This window comes from Calypte anna, chromosome 11 (assembly GCF_003957555.1).
Source record: "Calypte anna isolate BGI_N300 chromosome 11, bCalAnn1_v1.p, whole genome shotgun sequence".
In the NCBI taxonomy this organism is placed as follows: domain Eukaryota; kingdom Metazoa; phylum Chordata; class Aves; order Apodiformes; family Trochilidae; genus Calypte; species Calypte anna.
The window spans coordinates 13,047,092-13,069,441 of NC_044257.1; positions in this window are offsets into that span (position 1 = coordinate 13,047,092).

The following is a 22,350-nucleotide window of genomic DNA, read 5'->3' on the forward strand; positions in this document are numbered from 1 at the left end:
AGAGCTTTGCACAGTATGAAATTGTGGTGCTTGGTAAGTGAGAAAAATACAAATGCACACCAATCTTTTGGTACTGTTATCTTTCCAAAACATCTTCTAGTGTTGAAATGAGGTTTACTATCTTTTCCCTTCCATTCCCTGTTTTAAGTTACTAACACAACCTGAGTAAAGGCAGAAAATGAAGTGGTAATAAAAAGGATTCCAGTGATCTGGGAATAGGAGGTTCTCCTTTAATGCTGCTATATTTTCTTTGAAACAGCTTAACAACTCACTAGTAGTAAAAATGTAAAATAATTTACACTTGGTTTTGATGCTTTATCTCATTATTCTTCACATGGCATTTTTAACATCCAGGGGCAAGCTGTCCATATCTGATGAGTATTCCAAAGTATTTGTGGAAAAACTTACAAATGTGCTTAAGGAAGTCCCCATTTGTTAAGATTTAGGAATGGAATTGCTCAGGAAAGTATACAACCAATGTGTAGGTGAAAAGAGAAACAAAAATACCTTTTTGAACAAAATGTGTAACATTCTATCAGTGAAGTAGGTGCCATTTACAATTTTAATTTGAAGGGAGATGACAGCTGCTTTCAGCTGGCTTGCAGCTATCTTCTTTCTAATCTGAATTTCTTTAACACCGTGTCAAAGATGTACAAAACATGTCTGTTAATTATCGTTTTTGTGAGGCTGCTTCTAAATATTTATTTGAATTGTAACTGACTTTATAATCAGTTAATGCAATGTTTCTAATACATAGGAGAGACAGCATGTTGGTTTTGTTTTGATTTCTATTATTTTTAAGAGCTCTTCAGATTACCCGTTCTGCACAGCACCATGTTGAATAGACCTTTTGAGAAATGCCCAAGATGAGTCACTTGCAACTTTTTGGTAAAGAACTGTGTCATCTCAGTCACCAGCCTATTTTAATACTTCTAGACTACCTACAGCAAGCTGTGTTAGTTGCCTACATCTGTGTTCATTCCTATTCATATGTTATGAATTTTACAATGAATTTTACACTCATTTTACATTCATTTTATAATGAATTTTACACCTCTATGAGGAAAACCAGAGTTGTTTTTCTTTCCTAATTAGAAGGTTTTAAACCAGGTCTTCAACTGGAATTCTGACAAACTAGGAGTATAGTATGCAGGTGTGATTTGTAACAGATGTGAGGTGCCTTGTGCTGTAAATAAAACTGGTACTAATCAAAGATGGAGAGATTTTGTCAAGGAGAATCCTCCTCCAAATCTAAATTTTGAAAACTATTTGTGAAATGAACATTGCTGTCACTCCTTTCCTAAGGGTTGTCAAGAGGAGACTGTAGTACTTGTTATATCTTGTGAACTAGGTACATATTTTGTTTAAGAAATTGGCAATTTTGATTTTTCAGTGCTTCTCTGTTCCTGAAGAGATTGACTATTTCTGTCCTTTTGTTATTAGGATAGGCAGATTTTGTGTTCACTGTTGGTGATATCAGGTGTGGTCTGAAGTTATTTTCAGGAATCTGTACGTAGCTTTTGTGATTTGTACTTGAAGGTTGACTGCTGCACACTGAGAAACACTATTTCAGAAATTTTAAGACTGCAACAAGAGACTCAGGATGTACACATTTGGAATCTTGCCTGCCAGTGCTTCTTTTGTGGCCCTGTTATTTAAAATTACTATCATGTTTTATGCTATAAAAGTTTCCATATCATTCAAAATCTCCACCCGTAGAAACACTGTGGTGGTGTCTGGTGAGCTATTTAATACTTAATACTAACTTCAACAAAGCAACTTCTGTGCTCCTGAAATACAGTTACTCTATACCAGAGTATATTAAGAAATTGACAGATTGAAAATGTTGAAGTTCTCCTTCCAAAATTATTGTATGTGCTTTGCAGATGGCACAGTTCTCCATAAACTTTGCGGTGTGATATTTTCAATACCATTCAAGGATAATACTTGCCTTTTGTGCTATTAAACATTGTTCAAGAATTTGCTGAATTTTTGTCCCCATTAGGAAAAAAAAACAAAAAAACCCAAAACCGTCAGTTTTCTGGAATCCCCTCACAGACTTTTTTGTAATTATCAACACTTGAGATTCTAACTAAAGCTGTACAAAGATTACATTAGCATAAAATGTTGTGTTCTTTTGATTGAATATATTATTTGAGAGAAAATATTCAGCAGTATAAAGGTAGGAATAAGAAATTATTACCTGCCAGGTGATAAATAGTATTCTGTTGATGAGAAATATTTTTTTTAAATGCTAATTGCCTCATTGAAGTTGACACTTAATCCAGTTAAAAATATGTCAAAAATCTACCTTTGAAAATTCAGTATATAAGTAATGGGGCTGTTTGAATTGTAGCAATTACTGGTTCTAAATTAGTGGGTTCTCCTTTAACATTTACTTGTCACATCATGTAGTTCCACTTCATTACGCATTGGCATATAATCCTGATTGGTAAACTGCAGTGAGGTGATCAGAGTCCCACTTTGATTTGGTGCTTCTGATTGAAAGGAAACTCAAATACTGCATTGGAAAGAAAACTTTTTGCTGATTACACAGCTACGTTTTGTAGCTTTTATTCTAGGACCTCTCTGCACAGAATTTATTTCACCTTCTTAAACACTCATGTGCTCCTCATGAGTTGTTCCACTTTGTTTTAAAAGTCTGCTGCAGTTACTGCATATCCAAGGTACGGTGGTGTCTTATTTGAAGTTACGAATGTGACTTTTCTTGCTAGTGGTCAAATTAAATAGCAGTGGGTTTATCAGGTTTGCCCAAAGATGAGAACAGCAAATACCTAACAGTATTGCAACTCACTGTGATGTCTTTCAGTGTTTAGCTGCTTCTGAAATTAGTGATGCAGTGACTGTAGAACTGGACCTTTGAGAAATCTTCTGGTTATCTATAAACCTGAGAAATATCTTCCTAGACAAATTAAACAGAAATCCTCTTAGCTAATGAAGCTTCCTTTGCTGATCTGGAGTAGAAAAAAATTTACTGAATGCAAACCAGAGAACAGTCCTTTAAGGAGTTCAGCAGTAGAGTAGTATGTATTATGTGTTCCAGGGAAGAGCCCCAAAGGGAGAATGCTGATGGGATATCTTTATTTCCTTTAGTTTTCAGACCAATCAAAACTCCTGTCATTAGATATGGAGGTAAGGCAAGCACAGAAAACTTCAGACAGTAACTTGGTGTATGGCTGGTGGTTAGATGTGTTTTCAGTTTTCACTGCTCTGTTTCAAATCTCAGTGAATCTGCATTATGGAGATTCTTGGAAGAAGAGTCACTCTAAAGGGTTTTAATAATAGGTAAAATTGAAGCCTGTTGCTATTGCTTCTCTGTTGCAGTTTTTAGGCCTGGAATGCAAAAATATAACCCTATTCTTAAGAGGTGGTTTGTGACATGGTCTCCATTTGGGATTTTGTAGAAAGAAAAGGAGAGTCTTGTGTCTCATCAGAAGTATTTTTTAATTTCCTACTGTTCTGTTTCTTGAATGTCTCCACAAGTTTTCTTCCTCTCCTAAAGATAATTAATGATAGGACTTCAAACTTTGAGGTACCAAGTTTTTCCACATTTCATTGAGATGAGGAAACTGCTCCGTCTCTCATTATTTTCTTACATGAAGAGAATATCTTACATTTCATTAATGTTTTTGGTCCCTCTCTTTCACTTGTTTGTTTTGGGAAGGTTGTAGTCAGCATTTGCCTGGCTGCTTTGCTAACCTCAATGCAAGAAGAGACCTTTAGATAGTGGGGCATGTTAACATAGCTCGGTCAGTCTGATGCAGCATGGCATGGTTAGATATAGCAGGCTGATTTACAGATCCTGGTTTATGCTGCTAATACTTCAGTTCTATTACACAAAATTGAAGAACTAAGATATTTCAGTTGAGAAGCCGTAACTTAGGCATTTACTCATAAATGAGTACATTTCCTATGTGACTTGCACTGAGATCCTCCTTTGTATGTAACTGAATGTCTAAGAGTTCAACAGCCTGGTTTGGAATTTTTGTTTAGTAACAGTCGTGTTCAGAAAAAGGGACCCCTTCATTTTGCAGAGTGGCTTTTACGCATAAATTAATGTCTAATTGCTCTCTGAGCATAAACTTTTCAATAGCTAAAAAATGTTTTCAAAACTGTTCTGTATGTTCTTCATACCTAGACTAACAGTTGGCAACTGTTTTTTTGTTTGATTTTTTTGTTTGGTTGGTTTCTTTTTTTAAGTCTATCCCTTAGGATTTCAGTATGGTTTTGGAACAGAATGGGAATATTGGAGAGTCTGATTACATTCAATATGGAAATAACCAGTATAACGTAAAATTTTTTTCCATCAATAGTAAAGCTGCTTTCAATACAAAAATGGGTATTTCTAATCTGCAAAAGCATGTGTGGAACAGATGCATTAGTTTTTACTTTATGTAGTCATATTACTGGTTCTGGAGCTAATTTTTAAAAGTAGTTCAATTGCTTCTGTGTCTGCTGTGGTTTTCAATGCAGATATATCCTGAGAGAGCACAGGAGATAGCCCAGTGCTCACAGGTGTGTTCTCTGGGTGATACTTAGTGCCCCAAACTGCTCTGGGACTTTTGTGTGTGTTTTGTACTTTATATGCTTAATTTGGAGTACCAGTAAGGAAGAGCCTTGGCAGACAATGCTGGGCTTTTTTTCTCTGAACTTGTGGATGTTTTGTTTGATGTGGGGGTTTTTGTGGCTATTGTTTCTGTTTGGTTGTTATTTGTTTGAGGGGTTTTTAACTGCAAAACCCTATCTGATAACCTTATTTAAGATAATTTAGCTTCTTGAATCAAGGTTTATAGACCACATGATACAGTTGTTACAGAGAAGAAGTTATCATAGGTGATGGGTAGTGATTTATGCTATGAACAATAGAAATAGTATTGACTGTGCACTGTCTTTTTTTACTCTCCCTTCTCTCTCTCCCTGCTTTTTGATTGGTTGCTTTTAGGTTGGCTTTTGTTTTGTTTGTTTGGGGCTTTTTGTTTCTTTTTTTTTTTTTTTTGAGTATGTGACTGAACTGTGTGAAGCCTCTTTATGCTGTAATTTAGGTACAGGCATTTTCAGTGATGGAGTTTTAAGTAAGAACACTCTACTCTGGGGGGAAAAACAATAATAAAAAAAAAAAGGAAACAAAGACATTGCCCCATGTGTACTGTATAAGTAGTTGCTGCCCTCATTTTTCACCTGAAACCAATCGTTATGGTACTGAAGTGAACAGTGCCTCATCTATACATATATCTCATTTTTCCAAAGGATGCTCTAGAGAGGATGAAGATCAATATGAATTCATTTTTTCTGGTAATGGAAAACATTTGAACTGTTCAGTTATCAGGCACAAAGATGGCTTCTGGGGGTATCATGCTCTTGTTTCTACCCACTGGCCTGACAATTCCAGGCATGTGTAAACCTACAGCTTTTTGTATGTCTTGACAAGTATGCTGAAGAGACCAGAGCTCCTTGGACTGTTCAGAAGGTAGAATGATACATGATTAGCAGAAAAACGATTTTCCTTAAATAGACCCTATCCTCATCACATCTGATTAAATTCACCTGCATTTGGTATTTATTTTAGAGCTGTTTATAAAAATGAAAACAGAAAATCCAGATGTGAAGTTTTTGCACACACACACACTAGCAGACAAATACATCAATGGTCACAAAGTAAACACATTGTAATAGATGAAGGGGATACAGACATGCTAAGGTACTAATTTTAGAACTACTGTGCATAAACTCTAAAATAATTGTTTTTAACTACAAGCTATTTTCTCTGCTAGTTGCCTACAGTTTTATCTGGTTAATCATAATTATCAAATAGTCACATTTACACAAAATATTTCTATTGGGAAGACACTTGCAAGATCCTTAGAAATCTCAAAGTTGAGTATGAAAGAATAATAAAATATTTAAATGGAAATGCTGAGAAAATCCAAAGTACATTGCAGTGGGAGTAGAAGAAGCAATTGCTGTGTTATTAGTTTTGGACAATGAGGAAAAGGGAGACAAAGAACAAAGATGGGAATTTGAAGTCCTCTACTAAGCTCAGTGGCTTGTAAATTAAGAAAACACTATGTCTGTTAAGTCTAAAACTGCATTTTAACTTCTAAAGTCAGTCAAATCATTCGTAATAAATTATTACAAATAATTACACATAAAGTTTTCTAAAATAAATCTTCCAATGTTCAGCTGTTGAAAAGCATTGGCATATAATAAGTTCAGTTAGGCTTTAAAGAGAATTTTAGATCTTAAATTGTAGTGAATTCAACCCATTATCATTTGATCTTTCTATTTTTTATATTTTCTAACTATACTGCTGCAGTCAAAATGCTCTTCTACAGATTAGTGATTATTATGTGGGATTACAAAAGTCTAGTCTAAATATCTCTTTTCTACTTCTCAGTGGAGCTTTAAATATTTTTTTAATCAACTTCTATCTAGGTAATAAGAATTTCATAAACTAAACTGCAGATAACCGTCTTGGGAAAGTCCTGTTTAGATCTATAGTGAGGAAACAAGCTGAACAGTGTACAAGAATATGTTAATAGTCTGAGGAATTTTTTATGTCCATGGTTTTTTTGTAGGTTTATTTTCTGGTGTTCTATTTCATCTTCTTCCTTTATAGTTTAACCGAGTAAAATCTGTAAGGCAAATCAAGTACTCTATTGATTACATGATTTTAAAAATTTTTCTTCCTTTTTTTTTAAACCTTTGACTGAGGTTATCATTCTATAATAAACCCCTGAGAGGTTTATAGAAAGGGAAACCAAATCTCATGTTGAACTAAGGAAGCCTTAATTTTTTTTTAAAGAAGAGAAACTAACCAGGCTTTTTTTCACTTGGCTCCATTCAACAAGATGAGGTTTGGCCTTAGGGCACTCTATTCCTGATCCAAACCACGGTGGAAAGAATCCCTTATGGTCTAATTATCAGTATTGAAAGGGCTTATTGAATGCTCTTTAATGAGGGGAGGTCAGGAAGATTATTACAGGAATGGCCTTAATACATACACATTTTCTTTGAAAATTAAGACCTTTTTCAAAAAGTTCAGTATTTTTTTTTTTGCTGTTATTTCTCTATAATAGTAATATATCTTTTTATCAGCATTTGATAATTTCTATAAGAAGTCTGTGACAGGCTTTTTTCAGACACTTAAAAGAACTACTTATATTGAGAGAAGATCCTGACACAAACACTGGAAAAGTCTGTTTCCTTAAAGAAAAAATCATTTATATATATTGACTTACTGTTTTCTAGTGGTGGATGCATGTGTTTTCTTCAGTGACTCAAAGGATATAAACCACCTTCCTGAGGACTTTCTATAACACTTACTAAGAAACAGTATCTTTTCTGGTGCAGTATGTTTGCTTTTATGGGCTTCAATCAGATTCAGTAGGAAGTTTCATTGCCTGGTTGAACCAGGAAATGTAAGCCACACATATGGGAATGTCAGTGTTCTCACTTGGATTCCAGCCTGACTGATCCAATGGGAAGGAAATGCTTCCACTGTGGGATATGCTTCACCTTTGTCAAGTGCAGGCTTAGCTAAGTAAGACTGCTCTATAACTGATGTACATTGATGGCCTTAGCTTGGGCAGCTAAGGATTTGAGCAGGTGCTGGAGTTTTAGGAGAAAGCAGACTATAACTGTTGAACTTGTATCTTTAAGAAGCTTTAACCTCCCTAGTTAGTTATAGAGAAAAGTATGGAAGAACCAGAAGCAAACATCCACAACAGACTCACCTAGCTGTGAAAACTGTTTTTGAAGAGATTGAGCTGATGACCATCATTAAGCATTTTTTATTGTCCTGTGCTCCCTAGACAAATTTATAATTAATGAAGCGAATAAAGATTTTAGCTGAGCTTGGGAAAGCAGAAAGATTGGTTGCAAATAAAAAGTGATCATAATGTCATTCACTTTTGACTCATCTCACTGTTGCAATTATATCAGAACAGCAGCACTACCCTGGAAGTGTGTGCTTGTCTCCTATGCCTTTCATTCAGACCCATATACCTCTCCTCTGAACTCTGCAACCTGGTAGTTTGGAGTAAAAGATTTGCCAGGCTATGATAGCTAATAATAGGTGACTAAGACCAGAGCAGAGAAAGTGTACCTGCTCTTTCATCACAGAAACAGAAATGGTGAGTTGTAATGTTTACTTAGTCCAAAAATAGTTGTGTGTTCACTCTTCCCTCAAACTCCACATCTTCTTTCATTCTCAATATGGATCTCTAAATACAGTCTGTTGAGATGTCTTTGAGGAGTCTTTTGTATTCTAAGAGAATCTCCAGGAAAGGACAGTACCTCACAGTGCCTCTGAAAAAGCATTGATGCCTGCATGTCTATAAGAAGATGGAAAAGCTATTTTTCCACTACCTTGACAAAGAACTCATGATTAAATTCCATAGGCAACTGTAAAATTTTCAGATTTATATAAACCCTCTAGTTTATTAATTTCTACTGAAATTACATATATATACTTTGTATTACTTTTCCTGTCAATTTATATGATGTTTCAAGTAAAAAAAAAATCTGTCTGAAATTGTATCTGTAGCACTGGTTTAAAGCTATCAAATGAGTTCAAAGGAAACAAATTTATGAGAATGAATTAAAGGTAAAAGGATTTAATTGAAGGTTTATTGAAAGTAATTGAAATTAACAAAGGCTACTGATAGAGATCAGAAGTAATTAAATTAACAGGAAGAAATTTGGTTTAATTAAGATTTAGTTGAGAATTACTAAAATTGAGTGGAAGTCAGTGAGCAAATTGATAAGTTGTCTACTGATTTTAACGACTGATATTAATGATTTTCTGTGATGAAAAGCTATTATCTCGGAAAATACATTAAAAGGTATATACATATGACCATTCATTTCAGTGATTTCTTAATGGAAATATTGATATTGTAATGGAGTCATAAATACTACAAAAATACTCAAACTATCCGAATACAAAATATAATCCTGATAAATATAGATTCGTGAAATGCCTCATGCTTTTTCAGTTTCTGTTATAATTGGTACTGAAGGGAATAAAGTATTGGTATATATAGAGCTGCTAGACTAGTAATAATTTTCAGTATCATATTTTAAACAAAATAATCTATCATGATTATGATATGTCATTTTCCAGTGGTATTGCTTGCAAAGGCTATACATTATTTTTTCAAAATGACCCAAGTTTTAGATAGCAAATAAGAAAACAAATAAGTAGGGGTTTTTTTAAAATGTCTTTTTTAAAAGGATGCAAAGCATGTGAATTCAAGGACAGGCTGTGCTCTTTTCCTGTTGCTTTGAACAGTTAGTTCCAGACATGCTGCTTCCTATGTAATGTTGCTATTTTACATTTGGGAAGTTGTTTGATTCTGAAGCTCATAAATGAGAAAATAAATGTTTGTATTTTTAGATTAACTGAACTGTGTAATTTTTATGAAAGATAAGTCGACTCAGAAGAACACTTTAGAGCCAACAACAAGCTAAAAAGTTTTGGAGTAGGTGACTTCAGTGTATTTGCCTCACATTTTATGCTATTTAAATACAGTCATTGGTGAGTTACACCACTGAGTAGGTTATTCTACTCAAATAAATGATAGACATTAACTGTCATATTGAAGCTTTATGCTTTCTGTCATTTAATTTCCTTTTGTTTTTATAAAGTAAACCAGCAATCACAACCCTTTTTATTAGTACAACCCACAGTTCCTTGTAAACATGTCACTTCTTTTATGTATTCAGTTTTAATTCTTTTATTGTCACAGTTTAGCTCTTTCTTTCAGTGCTTAGCTCTGTGTATGTGATAAGCTTGGTTTTGCATGGCTTTGCTAGGAAGTTCAGCTCTGTGAGTCAGTGCATAGGCTCTCAATCCAAAATGCAGAATGTTCTCTTAAACAGCTGAGTTCACTGTCATCTTCTACTTCACCCAAAGAATCAATAATCTTCTCCAGATGTGTTATTGCTTATCAGTAATAACGACAGTCCTGGTTGTTTATTTTAACTCTAAACACTGGCATCCTCAACAAACAAATGAACTCCTCATCCTGCAGCAGGCTCTGTACTAACAGAATTTATGGCTTGCACAGATCCAACAGAGATTTATTGTTCTTACACACTTTAATGCACCATCATTATTTACCATCAGGGGAGTTTGTTAACATTTTTTAATGTCATTCTTTCTCTACTGTCTGGCCCCCTCTCAGCACAAATATGTTTGATATTTTAAGAATTCCATGGAGAGCAGTGCATGCATTTTGGTACAGGTGTTGTTATGGAGAAGGGGAGTATCTAACTGTCTGCACTAGGTAAAATTGGGAAGCCCTTAACTTTTAAATTTAGTAAAATATAAAGAAACTTTTCTGTAGGAAGTGCTAGGGGTTTTGTTGGGGGTTTTTTGTTTGGTTGGTTTTGTTTTGTTTTGTTTTGTGTTTTTTAAAATCAATATTCTCTTTAAAAGTGTTGTCACAAAACAGTAGAATATGGCATGTTCTTAGGTTGGTAATGAGATGAGTAATCTTGCAACTATGGGAGATCAGCTGAAATCCAACTGGTATAGGCAGTGATAAAATCATACCCAGATAGCTGTTTGATGGTCTTAAGGATATATAATGTTCTTACCCTGTTTCTTATAGATAAATAATTACTGTACAAAAATCCCTTCCATCATGCTTCACATTAACACACACTGGCAGCTGGAAAACAGAAGGATGAAAGTGAACTCATTTTTCTGCCTCTTAAGACACTTTTGTGTGCCTTACATCACCATAGCTAAAGGATGCTTGAATTGTAGAAGACCTATAGAAATTTTTTAAAGAATTTCATTGGCAGTCACAAACACCATATTGATTTGGAATAACTCAAATCAGCAAAAGCTGCAATTCTGATTTTATTAAGTCTGCAGCTAAGTGATTCTGATGTATTTACTCTTGATTCATAAGTCTTTTATATCCACTTGATTACACATTTAAGTTAATGAAAAAGGATAAGTAATTATTGAGCCTAACATATGTGCACAGAGAAAATTACCTGACCTTCAGTTCCAACACTTCAGTTTCTTGACATTTCCTTTGTTTTGAGCTATTACACCTGCCCTAGCAAACATATTTCTAAGAAGTTTCACAAGCCAAGTCAACATTTAGTCAGATAAAATAAAGCTAACAAGGGAATGTTTGCATGTAAAATTATACTTATTTGGGCTGGAAGAGAGGATTAATTCCAAGGCAACAAGTAATTGCCCACTCTTAAGTCAGGTCAACCTATGTCCAGATAACTAATAAAGAATTCTTAGACATTTTTCAGAAAAAAAGCTGCACAGCTCATATTTTATCCTGCAGGATAGAAAGAGGTGTTTTTGTTATGGAAATACAGCCACTGCTTTGAAGAAGTAGTGACTCAGATTTGTTGCCCGGCACCTAATTATCTAGATTTTATTTTTTTCCTAGATACCAGTGAAATATTCTGTGAGTTTTCTGTTTTAAAAGGGAGATAAGTAACAACAGGACTGATGTTGCAGAACACCTTTGGAAAGGACTTCATGGCAAGTGATGTGAAGAATTCCACCTTAGCTTTAAGTGCTTTATCTTACTGAAATTTACTTTCCTCCCTGTTACACTTAGCTTCTAGTGCAACTAATAGCAGAAATACTTGATTCTAGGTAAAGGTCTGAAGGTAATGGTCAGAGTAAAGTTGACAGAATTTGGACTTCAGCAATTGAGAATATTACCTCGCCACGTACCAAAACCAGCACTACCAAATTGTATCAGCAAATTAGCAAGTTAATTTAATATCTAGAATGACAATCATTGCATTAAGTATTATCATAGCATTAAGTATTATTGCAGGTTAGGAAATTTAGACACTAGATTTATCACAGAGGACATTCTATATAGAATTCTACATCAGACTTACTTTCAGTACAACCTTGAATTCGTGGGGAAAAAAAAAATCATACAAAAGAAACCACGAAGTAAAAATATGATCTTAAGCTATTACTCTTTTCCTGACTGTATCAAAAGTTATCTCAGGTCATCATAACAAAATAGAATCAAGCTCTCATGGTCTCTTACTAATACACACTTGGAAAACCTAATGTCATTGACTTCAATGTCAGAAAAGTTTGGATTCTGGTGCTTGTTACCTTGCACAGGATAGCAGGTGTTCAATCAGAGTTGTTAATGTATTTTCTGTGGATCTCATATACTTTAAAAGCAGGTAATTAGAATTATCCACAGATACTTTGTAACTATGAATAATTCATTTTCTGTGCATCAATAAAATAATTATTGCATATTATCATTCTTAGCTTTCTACTTCAATAAAATTGCTCACATCATGTCACTGTCATAGTAATGTACCTTTTTATTTTTCATATTAATGAAAATTACCAGTAGAAAGAGGAAAATTGTAATAAGATTTAATGCTACCTATAAGCCCTTTTTTTTTTTGTATTGCACTAAAATGATACAATATCTGGATTCTTGTTGATCATAGATGGGTATTTTGTCTACCTTGTCCACTTTTGAAGACTTCCTCTCTAAAATAATTGTTAAGTGTTTTAGAGCTCTTGCTTTTGCTCAGCTAACTGAATTCCCTACTTCTTTTTGTAAAATACAGATAGTTTCTTTACAATTGTAAAGCTCTTGTATCTCATCATGTTATTTTGTTTAGGAATTTGAGTCCTAGGAATGCTAGTCTTGATCCAGAATGATTTCACATGAGTAGTGTGGTATCTTCATTAAAAAATTCTGTATTTTAGATTAAGCAGGCATTCAAATCCTTGCTGTATTAATACAAACTTCTGTTTGAATTTATTTTTAACCACTTATCTTTCAGCAAACATTTATTGCTCATTACCAATTTTTACTTCACATGGAATTTTTTTCTTTCCAATTATGCTGAAAGACCCTGAAACAACACAGCAAATATTTTGGAAAATATTCAAAAACCAAAGCCAGCAGGCCCAATTCTTTTTCTTTGTTGGATTACTTAAAACTGTTTTGTTAAGATTTTTTGTTAGTTTCACTAAGTAAATACCTATGTCTTTTTGACTTCACTGCTTTTACAAGATTCCAAAAGATCCTTCTGAAGTCTGTGCAGTGCCAGTCATGGAACTTGCACTGGATTCTGCAACGCGAGTGTTAGAGCTCAGACTCTCTAAAGAAGGAATATTAGCATATTAATTTTTATTTTTCATTTGTTCTGCTATTCATCTTGTTTACTAATTGTTCTTTGATATTCTCTAAGCAATTAAATGAGGGGTCTAATCCTTATTTTTACTTACTGAAACCTTAGGGCTTTTCCTGTAAGTATTAAATTACTTGCATAGAACCATTACTTGCAGAATCAGACATGGAGATCAAGGAATACTTTGTAAATGTGATCCAGGCCTAAACTGCAGATTCATTTGGTACTGTCTTTGTAATTTTCAAAATAATAATGAGGTTTCAAAACCTCAAAGATATTTTCATATTTAGCTTTATCTCGAATTTTTAATGAAATATCTGAAGCTAAAAAAAAATCTTTCATGAAAACTACTTAGATCAAATGAAGTATGGATGAAAATAAATCAAAGATACTGTATTTTCTAGGAAAATATACCTGGAACTATCTCATAGCCCTTCATTCTGTTGAGTCTATCCTAGTTTTGTTTTCCAGACTTTGTAGATAGATAAGTATATGTTTATCAAGCATCTGCTGACCAAATTTTTTTTAACGGGAGTGCCATGGTTACTTACATCTGCATTAACAGCTTCAGTGTTGGACAGGAGAGAGAGGGGGAAATAATGCCCATTTAAATAAAATTGTGACATGGGGCTACAATTAATTATACATCAGCAACAAGCTGAGGGTCTTTTTTCTGGATTAGAATATTTTTTAGTTGCATTCAACTTTGCTTTAATGTTTGTTGTAAACCAAGTAAGAAATGTGTTATTATTAGAAGAGAAAATATGTGCTAAGTTTTGTAAAACGCTTCAGAAATATTTTTTATTTTTACAATTCACAAGCTCAAGTTTTCACCAAACTTCTACCTTTGATCTGAATATTAACCTTTTTTTCCCACAACTTTGACTCAATTTAAAGGTTAAGTACAATAATTTATTTTTTTTCTCACTAAATGCCGCTTGGCTGTAACATAGCCCAAGCACCATGTTATATGTAAATATTTTCTGTAGAATGTGGAGCAGAACATATATGAGTTAACAGAACAATAAAACTGCAATCTGTAAGTCTTTTGCAGTAAGCAAAAATCTAAAAACTTTAACTCCCCAGAATTCTGCATGCATGCCCAGGAAATTAAAAGCAAGTTAAAAAGCTTGTTCTCTGGCAAGATGTAGCATTTAGACTTAGGAAAATAATAAGTAAAGTTTATTTTTTCTATTACTGCAAGGCAAATGACTTCTTTATTTGCAATCTAAAATTTAAATTTTTTTTTATATATTTAGAGATTTTAGTATTCAACTGGAAGTCACCATCGGTGCACACTGAGTGCTTTTTGCCTTATCTCTGATAAGGTTTCACACACGTGCTACCTGCTGTTCTCTACTATTATCTTAATTTCAAAATTGTCATCAGGAAAATATCTTCCTTTTCCATCCTTCAGGTTGCTGTAACCTGAAGCTCAGTTTTCAGTGCTTGTTTAAAGCAGAAAGATATGATTGTGCTTTATGTTAACATCCAATCTAATATGAAAATAATCTTAATAAAATACTGTGGAAAATGTTAGAGGTGAAATACTGAGGGTTGTATACATCCTCTTCTGTTTATTTTCCCAGTTTTGTGCTGCAGATCCATGTACTTTGCACTTGAACATGTGTCAAAATTGATTAATTCTGAATTCCTCTGCTACTTAACCATCCTTTCACGTATGTCCACATCAGTGTAATCAGAGACAGTGATGTCCATTTAAGTGAGTGCTTTTAAAATATATTTTCATTTACCTGTGGTACAGTCATACTGTCAGATTATTAAATAGTGCATGAAATGGTGTGTGTATTGATCTCCTCAAATTGTGCATTCTAGTGTACTAAGACTTGTCAAGTCATTTAACTTCGGTCTGAGATTCACTCCTTTGGGCTCCCCTGGCTTCCCTTAGCACCTGCTGTGACTCTGCAACTCAGCACATCTCAGTCTTCTCCTGCTCCAAGAACCCTCCCTGCAGTGCTGAGGAAATGCCTTTGGAGCCTGGCACTTTGGTCAGCCCAGGAAATGACACGTGGCATGGGGTGGGTCAGAGTTCTAGTTTTTCTAGATGCTTGCATAGCTTTTCCTGACTTGTATGATTGGCATTAGGAAGGGATCTTCCTTAGTTCCCTTGATGAATCTGGGGAGACATTTTTAACGTTTTGCTCCTGGAAGACTTTAAGGTATTTACCTTCATTACCCTTGCAGATTGCAGCAGCCTCTTAGTCTTCTATCTTGTCTACTTTAAATGAAAAAAATACAGCGGGTCTTTTTGTTTTAAACAATTTTGTGGATTTGGGAATAGAAGCGTCCAGATTAAGTAAAATGTCTGCTGAGCAACTGCTCTGAATTTGCTCTGATGTTGAAGTCTATGAAACAATGAAAATAAGTGCAGAAGTTTTGTATGGTGTAATGTTCATTGAAACAGAAAGAAATTGAAAAACAACTGCACCTGGGGAAAAAGATTTGAAAAGACACCTGGAGCTGTTCCAAATCTGTGCGTTCTTAATAATTAACACATCATACATCTCGTTAGCATCTTATAAATAATCATAAAGTAGTAATTTAATGTATCATTTTACTTTGTTCTGTCATTGGTTACAGGGAAAGCAAAATACTTTGTTTATTTTAAGAAAAAGGTGAGGCTCTTTCAGCATGGTGGAGAAAATTGCAGTAGGAAAGCTGATGTGTAGATCAAGTTGGTTTTTTTCTAATACTGCATAGCGTGAGTTAAGCTCAGTGGCATTAAGTGCACTGCTATTTGGTACCTAAGTTAATGGTTTGGGGCACATTACAAAGGATGGCATTTATTAAGCCATGGGGCATTCTCTGGCTGCAGGCTTTGCTCAGTTTGCATGCCTGAGATCCTGTGTGGGAATCTTTAGCAACAGAAACTTTTTGTTCTTCTCAGTTCTGCTCTACTCGGGTGAACTCCTTTAGCCTACTTAGTGCTAACAAAAGCATTACTACACTGTGACATTCTGGACTTTGTGGATCCCTATCTGATGCTGAGACCTGCAAGGCTGAGTTACAGTTCTGCTCTCAGGTGGGAGAGCAGAAACACAGGGTGCAGTCCTGTGCACTTCAAGAGGTGTCTTAGGAACTGTACCTGGGTTTTAGCAGTGGTTTCAACAGACCTTGTGTTGGCTGAACTTAAGGATTTCTTACATGGTGAGAGAAAATATCAGTACACTCTGGTAATCCTGGCTTTTACAGTAGGTAATATAGAGTGCTTAGGGAAGCATAGAGGTAATAAGGATTCTGTATAATCCTAGTATCATAGAATCCTTTACATTGGACAAAACCCATAAAATCATTGAATCTGACTGTGAACACTACCAAGTTAACTACTATTCCTTTATTCTACTACATTCCTTCACCTTGCATGGCCCCGTAGATTGCATTACACACCAATGTGTTGTAGTAGCAGCTAAAGGACTACCTGTATGTAGATTCCAGATCAGTTCTTTGATGTCTTAAATTTTCACAAGTAAAGGTAGGCATGAAGTCTGCCCCTTCAAAATGACAACCATTGATGTAGCTCGTATGCTTATTTTAGTCCTTAGTCAAAGGGTGGTCATTGGCTTCATTCTAATATGCAAGAAAAACAACTTTTAATTATTTGCGTGGGTACCAAGACACCTCCATGGAAGAGGAATACAACATTTTGTCAAAATTGATGGTAAACCTGGCTTCAATGAGGAAGTATTTATATTTTAGGCATTTCAAATCTGCAGAGTAGGTCCTACAGACCAAGAGGAAATAATTGAAATGGAAATCTAGGCACATATCATATTATCTTTTTCTTCTTTTAACAATTAATGATAATGTTTGATCACTGTCACACAAAACAGGAATAATTAAATGCAACAAATGCCTCTATTTAAAATCAATAAAAATATATACATCGAATACATCAGTAAGGAATTTTTCTTGTTTGCTTAAAGTTAAGGTAAGCTTTGGAAGCTGAGCTGTATATCTCTACCTTGTGCCAGCTGCAGATCTGCAGTATTGCTATTAGATGTTTGATTGGTGACTACATAAATCATATTTTGAACTGAATGTGTGTATAATGAATTCTCTTCCATGACACTGACTCCATTTTTCCTCTTTAGTATGTCTGTAGATGGTTTTTCTGTAGCACAGATAAATGAAGATACTTTTCATGTACCAACAGTTTATCATAATCTAAGATTTGAGTTTAAATGCTGTACATAGTAATTCTATTTCTTATTTAGAGACAGACACAATTTAATGAAATTCTGATGTAATTTTGTTGGCATCTTAAAGCTTGCTGGTTGTGTTGGAGCTTCAGAGTTGGGGGAAAAAGCAAAAACTAACAGCTAAAAATATTTTGAAGAAACATGTGAGTAAATTATCTGAAAGCCATCCTGAGACAGCCTTTGACATCTACCAGCCTTCTGTAAGAGGTAAGCACCAACAAAATACCTGTGGCAAGAAAAACTTAGAATTATCTAATGTAGTGAGTACAGAGAAGGTATTTTTGGATTTCTTAATGTAGCTTGTAGCTTGCAATGCATCATTAGATGTTATCAGCAGCCAGAAAAATTGCCAATCATTTGAACAACTACCTACCTTTAAGAAGCCATCCAGTGACTTTAATTATGATTAAGTATCTATGAAATTAAGTAACACTGAATAAATAGTTTCCTTCTGGTAATAATCAAGGTTTTTATTTTCTCCATATTGTTAGGCTTTGGTCTTGCAGCATACTTTTAGCACATTCATACTTTTGGAGCTAGTGAGAATTTCTCACATAAACAATGTATTTTAATGTGTTGAAAGGTAAAGCCCAAACGATCTCCAAACTTATTTTATGTCTCCAGCAAACAGCTATACTCTTTACCTTCTATTTTTATTCAACGTTCTTTCCGTAATTTACCTTCCCTCAAACTTCACTTCAGTGCTTTTCAGTTTGTTCTGGTCACTGTTGAATTGGAACTGTTCATTTTAAGGTGTTTACTGATATTATATCTGATCTTTATTTCCTGCTCTTCAAAAGCAGTGTACCAAAAGTGTAGTTTGCCAGTGCAGTAGATCTGCCCTGCCCCAGGTCAAAATTTTGAGATATATGCACTTTCCAAAGCATCAAGGAACAGGCTGAAGTCCTATCTCCTTGTCACTGTCCAGTGGCAAAAAAGCAGATATGGTGTCTTTGGTGCTTTCCAATCCTAATATCTTTAGGGCTGATTGAAATTTGTGGCTTCCTTTGGTAGAGTGCAAACCATGAGAACACAGTGCGTGAGTCCAGGTATACATCTCCAAGCTCTCCCAGCATAAGGTCTCTTAATCCTTCATACCTAAATCTCTGTTGGTGCTGGTGTCAGCTTCTCAAGCATACTTGAAATCAAGTGTGTTTACATACAGCACTGATTTTACTTGTTTTGTATGCTGCAGAAAGATGTTGTTTCCATTTGACCATTGTGGAATACCTCATCACTGTAGTGTGTTTCTTCTGGGTTTTTTGCTTAGCAACTACTTTATTGTTTTACTTTCTGAGATAACTGAAATAGGAGAATTTTGTGTAAGAGCAGCCCCACAGAATTCCATAACCTATGAATGATGGCGTGGGATATTACATTCAATATTCACCCCTAAGTAAGTTGGAACAGAGAGTTAGTTTCCTATCCTACCTCAGCTCATATAAGTGCTTTAAATAATGATTGCTCTAATTTTCTTGTTTTAATTAGCAAAAAATAAAAACAAATAATTAATTCATATGTAGAGACTTTAGGCCAACGAAACTGGAAGGACTGGAAGAATTTTTCTGCCAATGCTGTCTGAGGTTTTTAATATTTTACCAACTGTTAAGTTACCTTCTGAGCAGGCATTCCTAAGCCTAAATATTGCAACATATAGGGAAAAGTGAGGATCTGGTCAGGATTAGATGAAAATAGCCAAAACCTGAAGATAGTTAGGTGGAAAATTGCTGAAACATATGTGCAACTGAAAATACCTCATTAGGTCCCTGAGGAATGTAAAGACACAACTACCGTATGACTCTTTAATCAATGAGCATAATCAACTCTTAGCATATCTTGCAGCTAACAGCTCAGTAACATTTGTTAGGTACTGAAGTATCTTTGAAAATCTGGCTCTACATCCCTCTGGCATATGGAATCCTCCTCCTTCTCCTTGATTGTGCTGTTGCTTTTGGCAGTACTACTAGTACTGCCCTTTTTATTATTATTCCTCTTCCTCTTGCAGAAAATCCTGTTTTATGTATTGTAACCTTCTGTTCTTTGACCACTTAGAATCCAGAAAAATGCAGAGTTAGGTTAGCATCCTGTTAGCATGTGGATGTTGTTAGCATCCATCTTTTGTGTTTTCTCTGCTTGCACTCTTTCTCTAGCTTTATGCTGGATGTTTAACCCTTTTATTTGAAGGAGAACTATCCCAGAAGGGAACATATGGCACATTGTGTTTCAGGTAATTCAAAATGTACATTTCCATGATTCAGTAACCAGGCAATACTAGCATGTCTATTTACTTCTGCTTGCTAGGCAGGAGAATTAATATTATTTTGTTATAACATCCAACTTCAGTGGTAGTTGCAAATTAAACCCAAAGTAAAAACTATGTTCTGCTTCTTTGCAATGAATAATAGTTAAAGAACTCAGTAGTGGTTTTTTCAACTAAATTACCTAAGAGTCAGAGTATAATGGAATGATTTTACAACAAGTCTTGGCTGTAAAACAAATGGACAAGAGAAACAGAAGGTAGATCTTAAATGTTATTTGTCTCTGTGTAAATTATGTATTTGTATTTTAAACTAATTCACTCTTTAAAGAAATATATAAACACTAGGTTAAAGCCACTCATTTATGTGCCATACGACTGCACAGTGTTAAATGAGATTAAAGAAGTCTTTCATTTTGGGTTATTGGTTAAATTATTAATTGTGCTTGCATGCATCTACAGGGATTATCTGGAGAGCAGACTCTAGACTATGTTATCCTAAGCAATACAGAGTGTCTGGTTTTAATTCACTGCTGAATCAACTATACTCAAAGTCTGAGGTGCTGGCCATCAGCCAACAGCATTTGCCACAAGTCAAAAGAGCTGCAAGGAGCAGGTCCAATTTAAAAAGTACAGAATGCTAAAGCTCAATTATTTAAATGAAAAAAATCTAGTGCAAATGATCAATAAGCAGCTGAGAGTATTTGATTGGGAGCACACGGAAACCATCTGTTCCTCTATGAGCTAAAACACATAAATGGAGGCTATCATGTAGTTAACTGGCTACACTTTTAGTACACTACAATGCCATTCTCTGACTGAATTTATAAAAAAATTTCATTACAAAAATTGTACAAAGAGAGGTTTCTTGGTGATCTGTCAATTTCATACAACATTTCCAGTTGAGAGATGGAAACAATGTTACTTTACGTATATTGTGTTTGAATGATAAAGAAATGACTGAAGCTTTAGTATCTTTTTTTCTAAAAAAGTCTTTGAAAGTGTTTAGTTTAAAGCAGCAAAAAAGTGTGTATATTTCTTGGGGGTTTTGTGTGTCTTTTGAGCATAGTTTTGAGTTTCATGGGCAGCAAAAGTCTAGTATGTAAAAAATGTAAGTAAAAAATCAAAAAGTATATTCATAGCTTATTTATTAGAGATATTTGTATGGAAACACACTTTGGTATTCTTCTGTTTGGTAGTCATTCATTTTTCTTCACCTTTGCAGCTGTGAAGTTGCACTTACAGGGAGACCTCTTGTAAGCCTCAGTTTTTTGAAGTAAAAAACCACCAAGCTATAATGGCTCTAAAATAGCTTAAGGCAAGCAAAATCATGTACTTGATGGGAACTGAAATTACTTTTGAGGAATTCTTTAGATAGTCCTTCAGAGTATTTTTTCACAAGTCAAAGTAACTGCAAATCAGAAATTTCAAATGATGGTACTGTTGTAGATTTTGAATAATGATATTTCAATAAGATCAATAGTGTTTTACTTCAGTGCATTTCAGATCTCTTTGTTTAGTTATTAAAGGTTATGAATCAGTTAATTACAAGTACAGATGGGCAAACTGAAACACGTAATGATGATGACTCTAGGAATAATATACAACATAAGCGCTTCTTTGGATTTTATGTAGAGGTAGCAGTACGCTGCAGTTTTTCTTTTCTTTTCTTTTCTTTTTTTCTTTTTTTCTTTTTTTTTCTTTCTTTTTTTTTTTTTTTTTTTTTTTTGTAACAACAGTTAGCTAACTAATTACAGTGTACCATATTTGTGCTGTCACTAAATGATTTCACAGTGTGTAGCCACATCAGTTCTGTTCTTGAATTTGGCAACTTCAATTATTGCTTATAAAAGCTGACTTGTTCAGAAACTTTAAACTATGGCAAGTATGCTATTATAGTCTCCAGGAATCCTGTTTTAATTCAAAACTGAGTTCTTTGGTAGACGAAACTTGACTTTTCAATGAACAACTGAATAGAGAAGTCAACTATTCAGCAGAGCTCAAAACTTAAATGTAGAGTGCCCTTTTGGCTTATGTAGGAACTGTATTATTTCATGATGAAATTGTAAGATTCCATGAAGGCAGTTAAACAAGCTGGGATAAATTTTTTTCTTTAGGTGTATGAGTGAAAGCATAAATTTTGCTTTTCATGAGGAGCGTGATTGTAATGTGACGAATATTGTCCAGGAAAATAAGGTAGATCAATACAGTTGTGGGGTACTGATGAGCTGTTAAAAATAATCTCTACGTTAGTGGTAGATGCAGGGAAAGAATTTTATCTAATAGAATGAGTCACAAGGATCTAATTCTGAAGTTTAGGATGCACTGAAATCCCATGGAATTTATTGTTCCCTGCATGTTATGTTAATTCGAAGGAAATGGCTGCTAGACAACATGATGCAGAGAGCAAGTCATCCTCTTATTAAAGAGCTTGCAATCAAAACTGATAATACAGTTAGAGAAATAATGTATCCAGGAGCAAAGAGTATTATAGTAAGGTATTGTATTTATTTTTCAGGGAAGAGTAGAAGTTGCTATATGATGGATGATGGCCTAACTTGTGAGAAGTAATAGAGTAATATGAAGCAGATAAGAGAGGTCAAGAGTGGAAGAGTAAAATAAAGGCATAAGGGTTGTGAAGGCAACAGAAGGAAAATTTAGGGCTAATGGCCAATCATATCTCTG